Raw genomic sequence first — 24,472 nt, forward strand, 5'->3', positions numbered from 1 at the left:
GTCTAGAGAAACTGTTACAGCCAAGAGTAACCTAAGAAAACATGATTATTACAATATAATGTGGTAAACTGGATAAGGCCTGGTAACAGAAATAATATATTAGGTAAAAACTAAGGAAATCTAAATAAAGAATGGACTTGAGTAAATAATAATGCATTAGTATTTGTTCATTAATTATAACAAGGGTACTATACTATTGTAAGATCTTAATAGTAAAAACTGGATGTGTGAAATAGAAGAATCTGATACAATTTACAATTTTTATATAAATCTAAAAAATTCTAAAATAAAAGCTTATTTAAAATAAGATATATGCTTCTGTCACTGTGGTAGATACTACCAGATTGCCATACTATTACCTGAAAGTATATGAAGCATTTTTCCATAGTGTTGCCTGCTGAATATGTTGTCAGACTTAGAAGTTTTGTCAGTTTGATAGATGAGAACTGGTGTAATTGAGGCTTTTGTGTTTCTCTCTTTATCAGTGATGTTAGGTATTTTTTCATATGTCCAGCGGACATTTAATTTTTTTCCCATTGAACTCTCATGACCTTTGTTTTTCTATTAGGTCATTGGTCTTTTTTTTTCTTGGCTTTAAGAGTCTCTATAAGGAGATAAGCTCCTTATGTATGATGTGGGTTGCAATTTTTTTAGGTTGTTTATAGTTTTTTTAAATGCAAAACTTTTTCTTTTATACCATTGTATAATTTTCCCTTTTATGTTTCTGGATTTTAAAATATAGTTACAAAAGTCTTTATTATAGTAAGATTTTAAGGGAATGCATACATATTATTATTCCATGAAAGAACATGTGTTCCTTTTCACTTAATCTTAAAATTGGGATGTTTTAATCCTCCCCATTTTTGGGGCATTTTATTTTTATTTTTTTTGTTTGAATTTTTCTTTAGTTGTAGATGGAAACATTTATTTTATTTATTTTTATGTGGTGCTAGGATTGAGCCCAGTGCCTCACACATGCTAGGCAAGCACTCAACCACTAAGCCACGACTTCAGCCCTCTTTGGGGCATTTTAAATGCTTTACCTTTTCTTTCAAATTACTCTTACATAAGCATGCCTTGGTCTTTGTGTTTTAAGTGATTTCTAGTAAAAGAAATGCTCAAACATTTTCTCCTAATGGAAGTTTCTTTTCACTCTTAAATTCTAATATATTTTATAATATTTTTCATAGTATTGTGGATTATTCATATATTCAACTTTCCCCATTCTGTTTCTCATATGATTCTTGCTTAGATTATTAAGTTTATCTGTGATCTATTTCTTACCTTCCTTAGAACTCCCCAGTGATATTTTGATCTCTGTGATATTTGTAAACTCTTTATTTGGCATTCAAAATATAATGAGTGAACCAGTTAGTTGTATTATTGAGAAACTGGGATATCAGTAGTGTCAATGGATACTGCCTAATATAGAATGAATATTTTCCCCACACTGTTATGAGTCTAGTATTGCTGAACTGAATTTTTAATAGACATTTGGAGTGGTATCTTGTAGGGCTATGGAATGACCACCAGAAATCACCTGTTGAGTTTCTAGCTTTTAGCAACAAAGGAGAGTTCACATTTCCAGAGTTGGTAGCATCTGCAGGGGGGTAAGGGGTGTTGTGGTGAAAAGTATAGTGTAGTGGAAAGGGGGACAGCAAAGTTGGGGTATTATATTGAGGGGTTGGAGTCGAGCTTAAGATGGGTATTTCAATGTAAGACTTGATTACTGTTAGCTTTTTGTCTCTGTGACCAGAATGTGATCTGCTGGCTCTATTGCTTTGGACCTGAGGTGAGGAACAATCTCATGGCAGAAGTGTGTAGCAGAGGAAAGTTGCTCAGCTGATGGCAGCCAGGAAATTGGAAGGGACAAAGGAAGGGGAGGAGCTGGAGAGAAGATAAACACTCAAAGAGCATCCCCTTCCCCATTAACCTATTTCCTCCAAATAGGTCCCACCTACCAGGAGTCCATTCAGCCATCAGTGGATTAATCCACTAATAAGGTCAGAGCCCTCATGATCCAATCATTTCCCAAAGCCCTACCTCTGAACACATGAGACTTTCCAGATCCAAACCATAACATTTGGAATTAGAGTAAGGTTCAGATGTAATAGTTTAGGATTGACAGACTTAGCAAGGCAAAGATTTTAAGGTAAGTTCAGTCTTGGAAAGTGAACAGTCATTTACCTGTTGTTTATTAAAAAAATGAATATTCTGCTTTGGTTTGTATCGGTTTTTCTGGAAGTTCCTGAAATGAACAATGAAGTTATTTGGAACTCTTATCTATTTCACAAGACTTTCCTGGAATAGTAAAGTCATTTGTTGAAGACAGATGAATAGTGATAGTTATTGTAGACTGTAAACTCAGGGTAGACAGTTTCAGTTCTCAGTGCTCACTCAAAATGTATTTATAAAACGTCTAATTCCTGGGCACATCTATAAAGACAATACATTTTCTTGGTGAGTGGTTTGACTTTGAATTTTTTCACCTGAGGAATCAGGCCTAACTTTAACAGTTAAGGTATCTAAAACACCCAAGCAGACACAGTTGGATATGAATCTTCAGCCCAGTGAAGAGGTCAGGGTCAGAGAGAGAAATCTGGGAGACAGAATACTGAAGTCATGTCTCTGAATGAGCTTGCCTATGAAGGAAACAAATAATATGAAAAATGCTTGGGACTTTTAAGTTCTTAATGGCCACACTGGTATGTATTTGTTTGTGTGTGTGGGGTGTCTGGGGGTAGGGCAAGAGTGGAATAAACCTGAAAAGGAATGGCCAGAGGTTAAAAGAAAACCAGTATATTGTTATAGGGAAGTCAAGGAAATGTTTTTAAGGCTGATGTGGGAGTGGTCAAACTCCTATAAAATTGGGAAGGATAGGTAAGAATATAGGGTAGTTATACTGGTGTAGGTAGTTGAGGAAATTTCTGCTTGCAGGTTTCTGTCTTTAATATCAACTGTTTACAGATATGTACAAATGCAGTTGTGAGAGGTGGGGAAGAGATTATTATGTATGTTATCGGATATGGTTTGAAGTGAGCATTGGAGAGAGTGGGAGATCAAGCTTAGCTGAGAAATGTAGTAAGATTGTTAATCAGTGTTGACACTCATTTAGGTTTGTTGATCAAAACTGCTTTGTTATGTGACTGTTCAGCAGTGCTGATGTCAATGTATAGATGTGGAGAAAGCCTTAGGTAAGTCAAAATTGGGATAGATAAGCATATACAGTTCTGCTTCAGTAAATGATGGGGACACATTCTGCAAAATGTAGCATTAGGAGTCTTCATTATGCAGATATGATAGTGTGCTTATACAAGTCTGGATATTATAGGTCAGTCACTCAACATGGCTTTTTGCCACATAATCGAGATGTGGCAAACAAGATGTTTGAGGTTGCTACTAGCATAAATGTGGCATATTATTTTATAGAAAGCATTTTGCATATAAGTAGAAGGAATATACTCTAACAGTGAAAAGTACAGCGTAGCAAATACATAGACAGTCACGTAATTGTTCAAAATCATTATCAAGTAATGTGTACTACACATAGTTGAATATATTTGGTTTTTTTTTTTATGACTGGCATTACAGTAGATTCACTCATACTAACATTACCACACATATATAACTGATGGGTTGCATTTTGATGTCTCTAGGTGGTAGGAATTTTTCAGCTCCATTGTAATCTTATGGGATCACTGTTGTATGTGCAGTCTCCTCATTAACCAAAATGTTGCCATCTGACTATACACTGAAATAGTCAGAAGTACATGTACCTTTCTCCTGCTCCCTGCCTGTGGAGTGACTATAGCAAAGCTGCTTTGTTGTGCCACTTCCTTTCTTTCTGAAGAATATTCTCACATGTTCTGCTTACTTACCCTTAAACTTACTACTTGACCAGTATTAAGCCTGTCTGAAGTTATTTTTACTTCTGTGGAGAAGTAAATTTGTCCTTCCTCTACCTGGTTTTCACAGGGCTTTGAGGTCTTTGGCCATGTTTTTTGGGATGAAGGGGTTTTAAAATAGAATTATAAAGAAAGAATAAGAATTTGCCAGGAGGACAGAGCATGGGATGAGGAATGGGAGGACCTAGTGGTTCTGGGTAGAGGGATATGCTTGTGTAAAGCAGAGAGGCCTGAACAAAACACCTTAAAGGAATGGAAGTTACAAATAATTTCACTGAGACAATGAAAGTACTTATTGGGTATGTAATCTCTAAAGATGGGGCTGAAAAGTAACAGGGTCAGCACATAGGCCTTATATGCCTAAGTGGAAAAAGATCAGTTGGCTCCAGTGATGAATTTTCCTTTAACAGTTTTTTTGAGTGTGTACAGATGTTGAGTGTATACAAATGTTAAATCTGTTATGATGTTATTAACATAGGTATTATATGTTGGGAAATTCTGTAGGTTTTTTAGATCTATTTTTTAGTTTATACATAATAGTGGGGTTAATTTTGGCATTCATAAATGCATTTAGCATCGTGGAAGTTATTTAAAATTGAGAATATTTTTGTACTAATAATTTTATGAACTTGGCTCACATGTTACCCCACAAAAGTTTATGTCATTTTGACTGTGATGGGGAAGAGAGATGGTCAGTGGTGTGTAGCCTGCAGTTTTACATACAGCACATATATTTGATGTTCATTATTTGAAAGTATAGTAGAGGAAGTAATGTCTGTTGGATGCTTCACCTTGTGCTAGCCACAATACATCAATTCTAATTTAGATGTTACATTCTTTTGAGATAGTAGTTGATTCCTTCTTGAAAAAGAAAACTGAGCATGGCTTTCTCAGTGTCAGACTTCTTATTCTCACCAATGTCCAAATGAGGGAATCAGGATTTGAACCTAGATTAAGCTTACTCTAAAACTTACTCTCAATTTTTGTTACACAAAGTGGACTTCCTGTAGGCTGTAAACCCTTCATCACTAGTGTCAAAGTAGTAGGTAATTAACATTTCACCGTGTATTAATTAAATGTAGAAATATGTTACCTCTCAGCTTTTGAGGATCAAGACCGAACAGGTAGTGAGTAATAATGGAGAATCTAGGCCCAGATAGCCAGTCTTTCATTAACTGGAGTCTATTTAATTCCACTTAGTGGAGGATTCAGATAACCAAAAATATTCTGTTGATGAGAATTTTAGTTAATTCAAGAATCACTGTTTTTAAATGTTTTTCTATGTCCTCATGAGAAACCTATCTTTGAATATTTAAAAGATCTGTCATTTGTAATGCATATCTTGCATATTTTACCATCTTTTTATTTTATATTAATTTAATCCAGTACTTTAATTTTCTACTTGTAATATGCTGATATTTCCTAAATAAGTGGAAGTATTACAATAGAAAAATCCTACAAGTAAAAGTGAAAACCTTTGGGAAAAATCCAAAGTTGTGGCTATGGAGTTAGGTATAAATTTTCTTCTTATTGTTTTGATTACTATAGATCTTATAAAGAAAGTGGGGTATGCTTTGTTAATTGACTTGTTGTTTTGTTCCTTCATATTAGAATTGGTATGTGAGCAATTTCTAATTTTCTACTTAGCAACTAATGTGGTAGACGATTAAGGTGTCCCCTGCAAAATACAATCACCACAAAGTTTTTCCTAAGTTTTGGGAAGACTCTTTTTCGCGGGTATTTCCAGTCTTCAAAATTAGTCATGTAAGAGTGATCTTTTTCTTAATAGCCTTTTCTTTCCTCAGAGAAAAACTTTACCAGAAGGTTGAAGAGTGCTGGCATTTTTAATATGTTGCCAAGACTTCCACTGTTGCCAAGGCAAGTTGGCCCCTATCCAGTAGAATTTGTCTTACAAAGGCTTTATAGTATTAGTTTTCTAAAAATGTAATAAATCATTATTGTATCATAAATTGCAGAATGACAAATAGTATGTTGAGTTGTTCAGATCAGATGTGTCTTGAAGACAAAGGCTATAAAGTTATACATATTCTTCTTATTTTTTCTTTTTAATATGCTGAGAAAAATTTATGTTTACCTTGTGCCAAGTATGCTAAGAACATTCTCATTGAAATGTGCATGACTATTTAGAAAGTAGAATATTTTGTGAGACTTGTATTATAAAAAATATCAAAAACAATACCTAATATTATTTAGTCATAATTGAAAAATGTGTCATATGATATGGACTTAATATTTTTGAAGGGAATTAAGGTTTTATTCTTATAGTAACTATAAGAATGTGTCCTTCTAAATATGTAAATGTATGTGTTATTACTTAATTTTTCCTACTAAAATTAGGTCCCAAATTGCTGTTTTAATTTCTTATTGTTGGAATTAAGATTGATTAAAAGGGTAAATGAGGCTGGGCATGGTGGTGCACGACTGTAATCCTAGCAGCTTGGGAGGCTGAGGCCGGAGGATCAAGAATTCAAAGCCAGCCTCAGCAATTGGGTGGCACTAAGCAACTCAGTGAGACCCTGTCTTTAAATAAAATACAAAATAGGGGGGTTGGGGATGTGGCTCAAGCGGTAGCGTGCTCGCCTGGCATGCGTGCGGCCCGGGTTCTATCCTCAGCACCACATACCAACAAAGATGTTGTGTCCGCCGAGAACTAAAAAATAAATATTAAAAATTCTCTCTCTCTCTCTCCTCTCTCACTCTATCTTAAAAAAAAAAAAAATACAAAATAGGGCTGGGGATATTGCTTAGTGGTGAGTGCCCCTGAGCACAATCCCCAGTACCAAAAACAAAACCAAAAAAAAAGGGTAGAGGAGGGAGGAAAAAAGGAGGTACTGAGAAATGAAATTAATCAAGTTTTATTGTTCTGTTGTATACATGTACAAATATGTAATAGTGAATGTCACTATTATGTATGATTATAATGCACCAATACAAATTTTAAGATAAAAAGATTTTAAGATAAAAAGATTTCACATATTAAAAAAGAGCAAATGATTAGCTTTACTCTATGATATCTTTACATCAATGGGATTATCATGAGTCAGGCAGAGCCTTCGGTTTTATAGATTTGATATAACTTTTTCGTTTATTTTGAGGGATGTAGAACTATAGAAACTATTCTAACTAGAGAATAAAGTATAGTGTTAATTAAAAACGTAGAACAAGAAATAATTGAGATAATTGGCTTAATATAACATTTTGGGGGGATATTAGTGATGTGATGGGGTAAGGGATTTTTTTTTTTTAAAAAAAGCATTCTTAACAAATAACTAATATGGTAAAACCCAGAAGTTTCGATTTATATAGGCCACTTAATCCTGGTGAGTAAATCAATGTAGAAGACCAGATTATAGTTTTGAAGATTGGTTGGGAATAGGTTTAAGAGAATGGGTTGAATTTCAGCCTTCTCTTTATATTCAAATATTCATGGAAAACTCTTAAGACTTTTCATTTAGGTGGGTTATATTTGCATATATTATTACATACTTGCAGATCTTCTTTAATGTGTAGCTTACTTGAAAACAGATGGATTCTCACATCTTAATGCACATTTTTTTTGCATTTTAATCTATTACAGTATTCTATGAAATTTAGTCTCTATAAAAACCGTACATTTGTGAGATAAGTGTAGAAAGAGCAAATAACTTTTTAGTATTGTAAAAATTATTTTGATCTCAAGACCCCCTGTAAAAATTTCTCAGAGCACATTTGGAGAATCTGCTTTGGAGCAAAATGAAATTGGATCCTTTTTTTTTTAATATTTATTTATTTTTTTAGTTTTCAATGGACACAACATCTTTGTTTGTATGTGGTGCTGAGGATCGAACCTGGGTCGCACGCATGCCAGGCGAGCGTGCTACCCTGTGAGCCACATCCCCAGCCCGAAATTGGATCCTAATCCTGTCTTTGATCTTACTCCCTGGATTGGATATTTTTATGGGCTGTCTCTTTCATGCCTTTGTAACAAATTTCATTTCTCAAATCTACACTCAGATATAATGCTAAGTGAAGTTAGCCAATCCCCAAAAAACAAATGCCAAATGTTTTCTCTGATATAAGGATGCTGATTCATAATGGGGTTGTGGGGGGAGTATGGGTGGATTAGATGAACTCTAGATAGAGCAAAGGGGAGGGAGGTAAAGAGAGGGGATATGGGAGTAAGAAAGACGGTGTAATGAGATGGACATCGTTATCCTAAGTACATGTATGAAGAGGAATGATGTGACTCTACTTTGTGTACAACCAGAGATATGAAAAATTGTGCTGTATATGTGTAATATGAATTGTAATGCATTCTGCTGTCATACATAACAAATTAGAATTAAAAAAATTCTCTTTAAAAAAATCTACTCTCAGGAGAAAGCTATGAATAAATAAACTTAATTTTGTAGACTTTGGAAATGGCCAGCCTCCCTGTGTGATCTCAGGTATATTTATTGACATTTGGAATCTATTTCCTCTTGTAAAATGGATAGAAAAATACCAGTTCATGAGACTCTCCTGGGCATCAAATAAGACAAGTATAGCAATTGTAGTTTCTAATCAAATCTTAACTCTTAATAGAGGTTAGCAGAAAATACTACTTGAGCTGTGTTCCAGTTTGGTCACATACATTTTGAAGTGTTTAATTACATTTGCAAAATATACTAAGTATTTAATAAGATTTGTGTCTCAAAAAAAAAAAAAAGATTTGTTCTCCCTCCCTTGTGTATAACCTAGAGTGACTTTTTTTTTTTTTTTAAAACCACCTTCCTTTTTCTGTCTTATTGTCAAACAGCAAAATATCCTTTCTTCTCTAGGATGTTCATAACCTTGTACTTAAATTAATTAGAAACAATTAGGGATATGTTTATTAAAGAGATATGAAGGCTGTGAGAGTATACCAGTTCTGTCTAGGTAAATACAAAAAGGTTGTGCTTCCCAGTCATTGATTTTTATAACTCATAGAAGAAAGAACAACTATCATGTCTTCCAACCAGTACATATTTATTGAGGGAAGTTATGTGTTATTATGTAGTGTTTGAGAATATGAATCAGGGTGTTCTACTGCTTCAGTTCTCAGTGGCTCCTCTGCTTACTTGCTATAGTCTGTGTCTCTCTGTGTGTATTTTAATTTTCACTGTCTACATTTCTCCATATGTAAAATGGGGATAATTTTAGTAATCTTATAGTTAATATTATGGTTAAATGAATTAATGTATATAATGTTCTAGAACAGAGTGGACATAATACTGCTTAGCTACTTTTTCTAACACATTAAAAAAGAAAAAAGAATTTTTTTGACAATGTTAACTTCTAGTACTCCCATGGAGATAATGTATTTCAAAATGATTGCTGAAAAATTATATGTGAAAAGTTTATTTTTTAATTCCTTTGTTATTTAAAGCACTTTTTCCTTTATTTTCACAGAGGAGAAAATTGATAAAAGATGAGGCCTTTTAGTAGTTAGAATGTGTTTTATCTAAAATAATATTAGTTGAATTTTTTTTTTTGGTGACGCTGGAGATCAAACCCAGGGCCTTGTGCATGCTGCTGAAGCATACTACTGCTGAGCCATGTCACCAGTCCATATCAGTGATGTTTTGAAGTACTTTTCCCCCTTGAGTTTCCAAGTACCTTTTTAGGTGAATATTGTGAGAAAAACTGATGGGTAGGGCATTATTTAAATTTAAGTCTCACTTAATGAGAGAAAAATTATACTTGGCATTAGTAGATACTAATCATTTTTCATACATTTTTAATCATTCTTGACGGATATGCTGGCTAGTCTATAGCTTGTGAGTTGCCTGGATAATCTTACAGATGATTGCTCATATTTTAACATTGAGATATTTATTTGAACCATCTTTTAGGGAGTCCTTGGTTATATTAAATTTTGTGTCAAAAGTAGGATAGTTAATTCATAAATATAATTGCATTCTAGGGTAGTATTTATTGTCTTTTGAAGAATCAGTGAATGGTATCATTAAATTTAATCCTTTTGCTTATAGAAAGAATAGAAAAAGACTGGAAACTTTTCTTTGTCCTTTGTGTGATAAATGGTAATGCTTGTGTAAACATAGAAGATAACCTATCAGGGCTCTTGGAAAAACTTAGTTGGAGTGATATGCCTAAAACTAGAGACTTGTGCAGCCATTGTTTCATTTCTGGGTTAAAAAATCAAATTCGTACATCAGAAAAAAGGTCTCGTTTTCTCCTTGGTAAAAGAATTCATATGTTTTGGGAAGCAATTGAAAGTATAAAAGAGGATCTACTTTGGATTCCTTTAAGCATTTTTATACTCTGTACACCTTTTTTTTTTTTTTTGTCTATTTGATTGAACATCCCTACTGCAATTAAATGACAATTGCTATTCCTCTAACACTTGAGTAAAGTTAATGAGAGTAAATTAATTCTGGATTGAGTAGTTATAAATTTGTTGTGATTTTACTTTTTTACTATTCATGAGTTCTGGGGAGTCTTGGTATATGCTGTTAGATTTTCTTTCCTGTCAGTTGCACACCCACTGACTTATAGTTTTATCAAATTTGAAGTATACTGTTATGAAAACCTTCATAAATGAACATATACTCAGATGCCTAGGAGCTCACTATATACTTTTCCCCCAAAGCATAACAAAGACAGAAATTGATAGGTCAGGTCCTACAATAAATATTTTAAATTTCTATATAAAATATGATGTAAATCCTTGTTGAAACCCACATATTCCAAAGTTTTTGTTGTATGACTAAAATTTCTGTTTAAAGTATTTTAGATGAGATAAATTGTTGCATGCTTGCAAAGACTGCTATATTCAGCATATATTATGTTTTTTCACAAAAATATTGTTTTAAAGTTTGACATAAGTTGTTTTTATTATAATAATTAATATATTAATTGCACAAATTAATGGGTTTTACTGAAACATTTATGTATGTGCATATATCCTGCCTTGATCATGTTCACCTTACTTCTACACTTTCTTGCTCTCCTCCCCACTTTTCCTTCCCTTTCCCAGATAGCCATTCTTCTACTTTCAGGATTTTTTTTCCCTTCTTTTTTTAGGTTTCATTTATGAAAGAAAACGTGTGATACTTGTCTTTTTGTGTCTGGTTTATTTCACTAAACCTGATGTCTTCCAGTTCCATTGACTTTCCTGGAAATGACAAGATTTCATTCTTATTTATGGATAATAACTTGTGTGTTTCTACCATATTTATCCGTTCTTCTTTTGATGGGTACCTAGACTGATTCCATATCTTAACTAGTGTAAGTAGTCTAACAATGAACATGAGTATGCATGTATCTCTTTTGTATGCTGACTTCATTTTCTTTGGAGTTATGTGGCTGGATCATATGATAATTCTATTTTTAGTTTTTCGAGGACACTCAAGTACTATTTTCCATAGTGGCTACACTAGTTTACATTCCCCAACAACAGTGTATGTGGGTTCCTTTTTCTCCATCCTTGTCAGCATGTTATTTTTTAATTAAATTAATTAATTTATTTGAACAATGGCCATTTTGACTGGGGTGAGATGGAATCTCATTATAGTTTTTATTTTAAATTATTATTTTATTATTTTTTGGTACCAGGATTGAACCCAGGGGCACTTAATCACTGAGCCACATCTCCAGCCCTTTAAATTTTTTTTTTTTTTTTTGAGACAGGGTTTGCTTACTTTGCTATCCAGGGTCTTGCTAAATTGCTGAAGCTGGCTTTGAATTTGTGATCCTCCTGCCTTAGCCTCCTGAGTTGCTGTGATTACAAGAGTCTGCCACCTTGCCCAGTCCAAATAGTGTTTTTTTTTTTTTTTGTAACAGGGATTGAACCCAGGGGTGCTTAACCACTGAGCCACTTCCCCATCCCTTTTGTTGTATTTTATTAGATGGGATCTCGCTAAGTTGCATAGGGCCTTACTACATTGCTGAGGCTGGTTAAGAACATATGATCTTCCTGCTTCAGCCTCCCCAGCCAAGATTACAGGTGTGCGCCATCATGTCTTGCTTAATATAGTTTTGATTTGCATTTCCCAGATGGCTTTCATATATTTATTGGCCATTTGTATTTCTTTTGAGAAATCTCTGTTCGGATCAGTTGCCCATGTTTTGATCAAATTACTTGTTCTTTTGTTAATTAAGAAAATATTCTGCATATTAATCCTCTGTCATATGATTAGATGGCAAACATTTTCTCCTATTCTGTAGATTTCTATTAGCAGATTTACTGTACAGAAAATTTTAAAATTCTTGCTTTTGTTTCCTGAGCTCCTGGAGTACTATTCATAAATTGTTGCCTGTGCCAATATCTTGGAGTGTTTTCCCTGTGTTTTCTTTTAGTAGTTTCCATGTTTTAGGTTCTTTGATCCATTTTGATTTGACTTTTGTACAGGGTGAAAGACAGGAATCTAGTTTCAATTTTCTGTATGCAGATATTCAGTTTACCTAGCCCATTTGTTTAGAGGACATCTTTTCCTCACTGTATGTTTTTAGCACATTTGTCAAGAATCAGTTGGCTGTAGATACATGCATTTATTTCTGGGTCCTCTCATCTGTTCTGTTGGTCTTCCGCTGTTTTATGTCACTATGGTTCTAGTATGTTTTACAATCAGGTATTGTGATGCTACTAGCATTGCTCTAGTGTTTTCTGCTGTTTCTTCTTGATAGTTTTATAATTTTCATTATAGGGGTTTTTCACCTCCTTAGGTGTATTATTAGATAAATATTTTGAGGCTGTTGCTAATAGGATTGCTTTACTGATTTCTTTTTCAGTGAATTAATTATTGGTGTACAGAAAACCTATTGACTTTGTATGTTGATTTTTATATCCTGCTACTTTCCTGAATTTGTTTTTTGTTTATCAGTGCTAAGTGTCTTTTGGTGGATTCTTCAGGATTTTTGAAGTATAGAGTCATATTATCAGCAAATAGGAATGATTGGACTTTCTCCTTTGCTATGTATATTCCTTTTATTTCTTTCTCTTACCTAGTTGCTGTGGCTTAAGTTTCTAGTACTGTATTGAATAAGAGTGGTGAAAGCAGACATCCTTTCTTTTTGTTCCTGATCTTAGAGGAAATGGTCTTCAGTTTGTCCCCTTTCAGTATGATGTTGGCTGTGGGTTTGTCTTATATACCTTTATTATGTTGAGATACGATCTTTCTATATCTAATTCATTCAGGAATTTTATCATGGAAGGGATGTTGAATTTTATCTAAGACTTTTTCTATATTTTTGAAATGATCATGGGATTTTTGTTCTTAATTCTGTTTATGTGCTGTCTTAGATGCTCATATATTGGACCATCTTTGTATCCCTGGAATGAAACCAACTTTATCAAGGAGTGAGACCATTTTAACGTGCTATTGAATTTGATTTGCAAGTATTTTACTGAGGATTTTGCATCTGTATTCATCTGGGATATTTTATATTTATATTCTTTTTTTTAAAAATTGTGTCCTTATCAAGTTTTGGAAGCAAGATAATAATGGCTTAATAGAATGAGTTTGGAAGGGTTTCTTCCCTATTTTATGGAATGGTTTGCAGAGCATTGTTGTTTGTTCTTTACAATTTTAGATATGAGCTTTTCCTTGTTGAGAGACTTTTAATTACTGCTTCAGTTTCATTACTTGTTATTGACCTATTTAATTTTTTAAAATATCCTCTTGGTTCAATTTTGGTGGGTCATATGTGTCCAGAAAATTTTCCATTTCTTTTAGATTTTCCAATTTTTGATATGCTTTTTCAAAATGTTCCCTAATAATCCTTTGAATTTCAGTGGCATCTGTTGTAATTTTATTTATTTGGGTCTTCACTTTTTCTTTTGTTAGTTTAGCTAAAGATTTGTCAGTTTTGTTTATCTTTTCAAGTAATTTATTCTTTGTTTCATTGATCTGTTGTGTTGATTTTTTAGTCTCTATTCATTTATTTCTGCTCTGATCTTTATTATTTCTTCCCTGCTAGTGATTTGGGGTTTGATTTGTTCTTATTTTTTCGAAGACCTTGAGTTATTTATTTGAGATCTGTGGGCTTTTTTTTTTTTTTTTTTTACTCATTGATATAAACTTACCTTAGTATTGCTTTTGCTGTATCTCACAGGTTCTGTTATGTTGGGTTTCCATTTTTGTTTAATACTAGGAATTTAAAAAATATTCGCCCCTTATTTCTTCATTGATCCACTGTTTGTTAACCATGTGCTGTTGATTCTCCTTGAGTCTGTTTAATTCCTGTAGTTTTCTCTTGCTGTTGACTTCTAGTTTCATGTTATTGTGATCTGTTAAGATGCAAGAAATGATTTTTTATTTTGTTAAGACTTGCTTTAGGGTTTAATATACAAACTGTTTTGGAAAAAAGTTTCACAGGCTGATGAAAAGAATGTGTATTCTGCAGCTTTTAGATTGGATATGCTGTAGATATCTGTTAAATCCATCCAGTCTGTAATGTAATTCAACTCTAATGTTTCTTGGCTGATTCCCCACTCCCACCCCCTTTGGTCTGTTGCTGATCTATTATTGGTGAGAGTAGGGTATTAAAATAACCCACTATTATTATGTGTATGTCTGTCTCTCCCTTTAATGTCTAGTAGTGTTTGTTTTATAAATTGGATGCTCAATAATTGGTACAAATATAATTGTTACATTTTCTTGATGAATTGTTTGTTCCCTTTGTCAATATGTAGTGATCTTCCACGTATCTGCTAACCAATTTGGGCTTAAAGTCTATGTTGTCAGATAAAAGTATAGCTACTGTTGCTTACTTTCAGAATTCATTTGCTTGGAATATCATTTCCATCCTTTAAGTTTGTGCTTGTATTTGCAAGTGAGGTGAGTTTTTTTTTTTTTTTTTTAAGGCAGCATTTTGTCAGGTCTAGTTTTTTGATTCAGTCAGGAAGTATTTGTCTTTTCATTGAAGAACTATTTGAATTCAGGGTTATTATTGAAAGGTACGTTGTTCTTGTCATTTTGTTGATTTTTTTCTTATTCTGAAAATATTTCATCTTAGATGTTTGATGGTTTACTGTATTGATAAATTTCTCATTTGTTTATCTACTCTTGTAGTGAGATTTATTCTTTCTCATGCTTACATGATTGTGTTAACCTTTCTTCCTCTTATGGGTGTAAGATTTTCTTAAATATCTTCTTTACTGTTGGCCTAGTGGTCATGGATTCCTTTAGATTATGCTTATATTAGAAGGCCCCTAATTATCTCTTGATTCTAGAGGATCCTGCTTTAATATCTTTGCATGGCAGATTTATTTTTCCTTAAATATATTTTAAATCTTTAAAATTTTGTTCTTTTTAGATATACATGACAGTAGAGTGTATTTTGACATATTATACATACATGGAGTATAAGTTCCCATTCTTGTGGTTGTACATGATGTGCAGTTTTGTTTTTTTCTCCCCTTTCAGAACTTGAAATACATGCCTCCATGCCCTCCTGACCTTTAGAGTTTCTGCCTAGAAATCTGCTGTTTTATTAATGAGTTTGCCTTTGAATGTGTCTTGGCACTTCTCTCTGCAGCTTCTAATTTTATTTCATTTTCCAGTAGTTTTTACAATGTAACTGTAATATCTGTAGAGAGATTCTTTTCTGATCATGTCCATTTGGGGTTCTAAATGTATCATGAACCTAGATGTCCATGAGTTGCCCAACATAGGGAAAATTTTAGTATGTTGATTATTCAGTATCTTTCAGTGGTGTCCCAGAGATCTTATATGTTCTTTTCATTCTGACTTTTTCTTTATTGCTGTCTAAATATACTGTTTAGACAAAGTTGTCCTCAGAACTCTGATATTTTTTCTTCGGCTTTACCTATCTGTTGTTGTCAACTGAATTTTTTACCTGACTTATTGAGCTTTTTATTTCCAAGATTTCTATGTCATTCTTTTTCAGAATCTCTTTATTGAAGTGCTCATTTACCTCCAGCATTATCTTTCTTAATTAAGCTGCCTGTTTATTTGTATTCTCATTGAGCTTTTTAAAAATCATGAAAAAATTCTTTGGCATTTTATCCACTTTGATATCTTTGGCATTCATTACTAGAGAGTTATTTTTGGAGGTGTCAGTTTTGCCTTTTTCCCCCCATATTATATTTTTATATTGAGATTTGTGCATTTAGTGAGATGGGTATGTCTTCCACTTTTATTTGAGGGCCTTCTTAAAAAGCACCCTTCTTTTAACAATGTGTCCTAGAATATCGGTTTGCTATATAGTGTTTAATTGCAGTCAGACTTCATAGTCTCACTTCCTTTTGACATCCTTGGCTGGATTTGAAATAAAGTACACTGTTTGGGGCCTGCGGGATCCACTTTTTCTGAAGGTCTCACAAGAATGGGGTCCCTCTGTTTTTATAGGCAGGTATTGTACAGACAATAAGTGTGGAGTGTACCCTTTGTAGTTCTGCAGTGGTATTGGAAACCCCTATTAGGAGTTGTGTGTTTCTTTGGTCCCAGTTGTCATTTGCCCTGGTACTTGAAAGTAGTTCTGCTGCTGCTTGTTCTTGTCATGATGATGAGCCTGGAGATTGTATCCTCTGTTTAGAAACTGGTACAGCACTAGTTGGGGATGTGACTCAGTGGTAGAGTGCTTGCCTAGAATGCTTAAGGCCCTGTGTTCAATTTCCAGCACTCCCAAAACAAAATAACAATAACAACAAAAAATAAACTCCAAAGTTCTGGCAGAGGATGTAGCTCAGTGGCAGAGTGTGCACTTGGCATATGAGAGGTACTGGGTTCTGTCCCCAGCACCAGCATAAATAAATAAAATTAGAAAAAGAAACTGGTGCAATTTCAGTTATTTCATTGGGAAAGGCTAGAGTCAGAATTACAGCTTCCCCTCTCTGACACCTCCAATCTTGTCAGCCATTTGCAGTATGACAGGGTAAACTGATGCTGATGTTTCTTGTAAGTTGACTCTGCAGCATTTTTGTTATTTTTCTTTGCTGTTGTATGGAGGTGAGTGTCCAATAGGGGGACCACCTTCCCCCACCATGACCTGTGCCTGCTTGGGGATGGATTGTCAGTTGGAATCTTTTATCCTCTCTGTTCTTCAAGTTGAAGTATCCGCCAAGGGAATAGGTCATGGCTGGAACCAGGTACAGTTACCCACAGCTGGACTGTGACTATAGCATGGTGATAGAGCGCTACCCAAAGTGGCTTGATATAGAAAAGGGGGTGAAAAATCGGATAAATAGAACAACAACAGTAGCAATGCTATCAACAGAAAATAAAGGGGAAAATAATGCAGAGAATAAAATAAACAGTTAAGAAATAAAGAGCTGGTTGGCACATGCCTGTAATCCCAGTGGCTCAGGAGGACCATGAGTTCAAAGCTAGTCTCAGCAAAGTGAGGTGCTAAGCAATTCAGTGAGACCCTGTCTCCAAATAAAATACAAAATAGGACTGGGGATGTGGGTCAATGGTCAAGTGCCCCTGAGTTCAATCCTGGACACACCCCCCTCCCACCCAAAAAAAAGATTGAAAGTAAACTTAGGAGAAAGGCAAAAAGGGTAAAGAAGAAACAAGAAAACAATTAAAAAGAGAGGAAAAAAGGGCTGTGGTTGTAGCTCAGTGTGAGGCACTGGGTTCAATCCTCAGCATCATATAAAAAATAATAAAATAAAGGTCTTGTGTCCATCTAAAACTAAACAATTTTTATTTTATTTTATTTTTTAAAAATATACTATAGCAGAATGCATTACAATTCTTACTATACATATAGAGCACAGTTTTCATATCTTTAAATATAAAGTATGTTCACATCAATTTATGTCTTTATACATGAACTTTGTTGTTTGTTTTGCATTACAATTCTTATTACACATATATACCACAATTTTTCATCTCTCTCTGTATAAAGTAGGTTGAGACCTAATTTGTGTCTTCATACATGTACTTTGGATAATGATATCCATCACATTCCACCTCCTTGCTAATCTCCTGCCTCCTCCCTTTCCCTTCCTCCCCTCTATGCTATCTAGAATTCATCTATTCCTCCCATGTTCCCCCTCCCTACCCCACTATGAGTCAGCCTCCTTATATCAGAGAAAATATTCAGAATTTGTTTTTTTGGGATTGGCTAACTTCACTTAGCATTATCTTCTTGAACACCATCCATTTGCCTGAAAATGCCATGATTTTATTCTCTTTTATTGCTGAGTAAAATTCCATTGTGTATATATATATATATCACATTTTTTTAATCCATTCATCCACTGAAGGGCATCTAGGTTGGCTCCACAGTTTTGCTATTGTGAATTGTGCTGCTATAAACATTGATGTGTGTGTGTATGCCGTTTTTAAATCCTTTGGGCATAGTCTGAATAGAGGAATAGCTGGGTCAAATGGTGGTTCCATTCCCAGATTCCAAGGAGTCTCCACACTGCTGTCCATATTGGCTGCACCAATTTGCAGTCCCACCAGCAATGTATGAGTGTATCTTTTTCCCCCACATCCTCGTCAACACTTATTGTTGTTTGTCTTCATAATAGCTGCCATTTTGACTGGAGTGAGATGATATCGTAGAGTAGTTTTGATTTGCATTTCTCTGATTGCTACAGATAATGAACATTTTTTCATATATTTGTTGATTAATTGTATATCATCTTCTGAGAAGTGTCTATTCAGGTCCTTGGCCTGTTTGTTGATTGAGTTATTTGTTTTTTCGGTGCTTAGTTTGTAAAATTCTTTATATACCCTAGAGATTAGTGCTCAGTCTGATGTGTGAGGGGTAAAGATTTGCTCCCAGGATGTAGGCTCTCTGTTCACCTCACCGATTGTTTCTTTTGCTGAGAAGAAACTTTTTAGTTTGATTCCATCTATTTATTGATTCTTGGTTTTAATTCTTGCATTATAGGAGTCTTAATAAGGAAGTTGGGGCCTAATCCCACAATGTTGAAGATTAGGACCTACTTTTTCTTCTGTTAGATGCAAGTCTCTGGTGTAATTGCTATGTCCTTGATTCATTTTGAGTTAAGTTTTGTGCATGGTGAGAGAGATGAGTTTAATCTCATTTTGGTACATATGGGTTTCCAGTTTTCCCAGCAAAATTTGTTGAAGATGCTATCTTTTCTCCAGTGCATGTTTTTGGCACCTTTGTCTAATATAATTGTAATTTTGGTGTGTCCTCTATTCTTTACCATTGGTCTACCAGTCTGTTTTGGTGCCAATACCATGCTGTTTTTATTACTGTTGTTCTGTAATATATTTTAAGGTCTGGTGCATATATATATATATATATATATATATATATATATATATATGCCACTTGCTGTGCTCTTCCTGATAAGGATTGGGGTCTCTTATTTTTCCAGATGAATTTCATGAGGAATGCCATTGGAATTTTGATCAGAATTTCATTAAATCTGTATGGTGCTTTTGATAGTATAGTCATTTTGATAATATTAATTCTGCCTATCCAAGAGCAAGGTAAATCTTTCCATCTTCTAAGGTCTTCTTTGATTTCTCTCTTTAGGGTTCTGTAGTTTTCATTGTATAGATCTTTCACTTCTTTCGTTAAGTTGATTCCCAAGTATCTTTTTTTTTTTTTTGAGGTTATTGGGAATGGGGTAGTTTTTTTTTCCCCCCCTCATTTCCTTCTCAGAGGATTTGTCACTGTGTTGATTTTATATCCTGCTACTTTGCTGAATTCATTTACTAGTTCTAGAAGTTTTCTGGTGGAATTTTTTGGGTCTTCTAGGTATAGAATCATATCGTCAGCAAATAGTGCTAATTTAAGTTCTTCCTTTCCTATACATATCCCTTTGATTTCTTGCATCGAATTGAGTGGCCAGTGTTTTAAGAAGTATGTTGAATAAAAGTGATGAAAGAGGGTATCCCTGTCTTGTTGCAGTTGTTAGAGGGAATGCCTTCCATTTTTCTTCATTTAGAATGATGTTGGCCTGAGGCTTAGCATAGATACCCTTTATGATGTTGAGATATGTTCCCATTATTTCTAGTTTTTTTAGTATTTTGAACATAAAGGGGTGCTGTATTTTGTCAAATGTTTTTTCTGGGTGAGATGATCATATGATTCTTATCTTTAAGTCTATTGTTGTGATGAATTACATTTATTGATTTCTGTATGTTGAACCAACCTTGAAGCCCTGGGATGAATCCCACTTGATCATGGTGCACAATCTTTTTGATATGTTTTTGTATTTGATTTGCCAGAATTTTATTGAGAATTTTTGCATCTATGTTCATTAGAGATATTGGTCTGAAGTTTTCTTTCTTTGATGTGTCTTTGCCTGGTTTTGGGATCAGGGTGATATTGGCCTCATAGAATGAGTTTGGAATTACTGCCTCTTTTTCTATTTCCTGAAAAAAATTGAAGAATATTGGTATTAGTTCTTCTTTAAATGTCTTGTAGAACTTGGCTGTGTATGCATTCGTCCTGGGCTTTTCATGGTTAGTAAGCTTTTGATGGCTTCTTGTATTTCCTCACTTGATATTGGTCTGTTTAAATTATGTATATCTTCCTGACACAATCTAGGCAAATCATATGACTTTAAGAAATTTGTCGATGCCTTCAAAGTCTTCTATTTTATTGGAGTATAAGATTTCAAAATAATTTCTAATTATCCTCTGTATTTCTGTAGTGTCTGCCGTGATTTTAGCTTTTTCATCACGTATGCTGGTAATTTGAGTTCTCTCTTTCCTTCTCTTTGTTAGCATGGCTAAGGTTGTGTCAATTTTATTTATTTTTTCAAAGAACCAACTTTTTGTTTTGTCAATTTTTTCAATTGTTTCTTTTGTTTCGATTTCATTGATTTCAGCTCTAATTTTAATTATTTCTTGCCTTCTACTGCTTTTGTTGCTGATTTGTTCTTCTTTTTTAGGGCTTTGAGATGTAGTGTGAGGTCATTTATACTTTTTCTTCTTTTAAGGAATGAACTCAATGCAATGAATTTTCCTCGTAGTATTGCTTTCATAGTGTCCCAGAGATTTCAATATGTTGTGTCTGTGTTCTCATTTACCTCTAAGAATTTTTTAATCTCCTCCTTGATGTCTTTTGTGACCCATTGTTCATTCAGTAGCATATTGTTTAATCTCCAGGTGATGGAGAAATTTTTATTTTTTATTTTGTTGTTGATTTCCAATTTCATTCCATTATGATCTGATAAAAATGCATGGTCGTATCTCTACTTTTTTGTATTTGCTAAGAGTTACTTTGTGGCATAGAATATGATCTATTTTAGAGAAGGATCCATGTGTTGCCGAGAAGAAAGTGTGTCCATCTGCTTGAAGCAGGTTGAAATATTCTATATATGTCAGTTAAGTCTAAGTTATTGATAGTGTTATTGAGTTCTATAGTTTCTTTATTCAACATTTGTTTCAAAGATCTATCCAGTGGTGAGAGAGATGTGTTAAAGTCACCCACTATTATTGTGTTGTGGTGAATTTGACTCTTGAACTTGAGAAGAGTTTGTTTGATGAACATAGCTGCACCATTGTTTGAGGTTTATATATTTATGATTGTTATGTCTTGTTGGTATATGGTTCCCTTGAGCAGTGTAATATCCATCTTTATCCCTTTTGATTAACTTTGGCTTGCAGTCTACTTTATTTTATATGAGAGTGGAGCCCTGCTGGTTTCTGCAGTCCATGTGAGTGGTATGATTTTTCCTATCAGATGAGTCTCCTGGAAGCAGTATATTGTTGAGTCTTTTTTTTTTTTTAATTTTATCTGCTAGCCTATGTCTTTTGATTGATGAGTTTAAGCCATTAACACTTAGGGTTTCTATTCCAGCCATATTTACTTTTGTTATTTAACTTGACTTGATTTTCCTCTTTTATTAGTTTTTCCCTTAGTGTATTACCTCCCTCTGCTGATTTTCATTGCTATTTTTCATTTCCTCTTCATGAACTATTTTGCCAAGGATGTTTTGTAGTGCCAGTTTTCTAGCTATAAATTCTTTTAACTTTTGTTTATCATGGAAGGTTTTATTTAATCTTCAAATCTGAAGCTTAATTTTGTTGGATACAAGATTCTTGGTTGATTATCTTTCAGAGCTTGATATATGTTGTTCCAGGATCTTCTAGCTTTCAGGGTCTGTGTTGAAAAATCTGCCATTATCCTAATTGATTTAATCCTATATGTAATCTGATTCCTTTCTCTTGTGGCTTTTAAAATTCTCTCCTTATTCTGTATGTTGGGCATTTTCATTGTAATATGCCTTTGGTGTGGGTCTGTTGTGATTGTGTACATTCGGCGTCCTGTAGGCTTCTTGAATTTGGATATCCAATTCATTCTTCATGTTTGGAAAGTTTTTTATATTATTTCACTGAATAGATTGTTCATTCCTTTGGTTTGGACCTCTATGCCTTCCTCTATCCCAATAACTCTTAAATTTGATCTTCCTATGCTATCCCATGTTTCTTGAATGTTCTGTTCATGGTTTCTTATCATTTTTGCTGTGTGGTCTATGTTCTTTTCGAGATGATTTATTTGATCTTTATTGTCTGATGTCCTACCTTCTAAGTGTTCTACTCTGTTGGTGATGCTTTCATTTGAATTTTTAATTTGGTTTATTATTTCTTTCATTTCAAGGATTTCTGTGTTTTTTTTTTTTTGTTTTTTGTTTTTGTTTTTTTTGTAGAATCTCTATCTCCCTGTTGAGTTCATCTTTTGCTTCTTGGATTTTTTTATGTATCTCATTGTTGAAGAGATGTTTCACTGCCTGTATTTGTTCTCTTATGTCTTCTTTGAGATCCCAAAACATTTTAATTGTATATCCTGAAATCTTTTTCTGTCATTTTTTTTTCCTCCTGTAGCAGCTGCTTTTAATGATGTGTTGTCTTGATTTGTTTTCTTTCTTCCCTTGTCTTTTCATGTTGCCCATGTGTCTTCCTTTCCAGCTTTGTGAATCTGGTATGTTATTGCAGCATTAACATATCAGATACAGAATGTGAAATCATTTAAAATGCTCCAAAATCTGAAATCTTTTAAATGCTGCTAGGACATCACAAATGGAAAATTCTGTACCATTGTTAAAACTATTGTAAAAATAAATTACCTTCAGACTATAAGATGTATATGAATTAAACATATAAACATATTTACATATACATATAAACATATGTATATGTTTAGACTTGTGTCCCATTCCCAGGATATGTCTGTCTGTCTGTCTGACTGCTTATCTGTGTTCATTCTGGAATTCTCTCTCTCTCTCTCTCTCTCTCTCTCTCTCTCTCTCTCTCTCTCTCTCTCACACACACACACACACACACACTCCAAAATTTCATAAAATTTATAACACTTTGGTTCCAAGGATTTTGGATAAGGATCCTGTGTATGGTAATGACTAAGATTTATTACATCTAGAATTAAGGGAACTTTTCATGTGGATATTTATGTTACTTTCCCTTTTATTAAGGACTGGATCATAGTGCCTCTAAAAGAAATGACTAAAATTGCTTGCTGTGTAGGAAGGGTAACATCTGTTCTCATACAGTATATGGAAGTGGCCTAGTTCTCCCTTGGAATGTCTCACACTTGCCAGTACTGTCCTCAGAAATAGTTTATTAATAATTTTAAGTAACCTGAATTCATTTAAAAATGGATTAGCCAATCAAGGAAGACTAGGTGGCAGTAGAAGTTGTTTGTTAGAGGCTTTTTGGTTTCTCTATCTGAATTCTCAGAAGCATTTTAAAATGTAATCAGGAGTAGTTGAAAATATTTCTACTTGTGGAATGGAGCCTGGCATTTGTCTTCATGATCCTGCCCAAGGAGAAATGTTCATAGGTCTACCAAAGGAGGAAGAAGGAATGTTTACATGTCTTGTGCAGAAATCCCATTCATAGTATTATTTGCTTTAAATAAACAGTTATAAAAATCATAAAACAATTTGGCAAACAATTCTCGTTGTATAGATGTGAAATTTGTTTACTTTTAGATATTGTTAAATTGCTTTAAGGTGTGGGTTTACTCTTGTTAACAATTATCAATGCTCTGGCTTGCTCTATTCAATAATATCCAATTTCACATATATTGAGAGGTTTGTGTTTTACTCTTGATCCACATATCAACCAACTTATTTGTTTATAGGTTAATAAAAGAACACATTAGTGTTTGCATTTTGGCTTTTATCAGATTTACTTATTAGCTTAATGAGTTGGGTTAGTCACTTAACTTTGGATTTTTGTTTTTTATTTGTATAACAGGAATGGTGAATTGTTATTTTACCTCACAGAATTGTTCTAAGAGTCAAATAAAAACCCTGTAAACTCCTTAGGACCAGGTGCCTAGTGGTGTTATGTTTTTTTTTTTTTCCTTAATTTTTACTTTTTTGTGATCCTGAGGATTGTACACAGGGGTACTCTATCATTTTGTTTGTTTGTTTGTTTGGGATTGGGGGTTAAACTCTGAGACTCTTGATTACTGAGCCACATCCCTGGCCCTATTTTGTATTTTATTTTAGAGACAGGGTCTCACTGAGTTACATAGCAGCTTGTTTTGAACTCACAATCCTCCTGCCTCAATCCTCTGAGCCACTGGGATTATAGGCCTGTGCCATCACTCCCAGCTAGTTTTATTTTTACATAGGATCTCAGCAAGTTACTCAT

At 34.0% G+C, this 24,472-nt stretch overlaps 1 protein-coding gene across 4 annotated transcripts in view; it reads left to right on the forward strand.

Moving 5' to 3' along the window:
• The window catches only part of Cdk17 (cyclin dependent kinase 17), a 100,585-nt gene that overhangs the window by 13,452 nt on the left and 62,661 nt on the right, over positions 1 to 24,472 (forward strand). The window contains exon 2 of one of the 4 annotated variants that reach the window (XM_078052962.1): positions 5,711 to 5,783. The exons of the other annotated variants lie outside the window; for them this stretch is intronic. The gene's annotated coding sequence lies outside the window, so the exon portion shown is untranslated. The remainder of the gene's footprint in view (positions 1 to 5,710; positions 5,784 to 24,472) is intronic. 4 annotated transcript variants of the gene reach the window in all.

The sequence above is a fragment of the Ictidomys tridecemlineatus genome, chromosome 6 (genome assembly GCF_052094955.1).
Source record: "Ictidomys tridecemlineatus isolate mIctTri1 chromosome 6, mIctTri1.hap1, whole genome shotgun sequence".
Taxonomy (NCBI): domain Eukaryota; kingdom Metazoa; phylum Chordata; class Mammalia; order Rodentia; family Sciuridae; genus Ictidomys; species Ictidomys tridecemlineatus.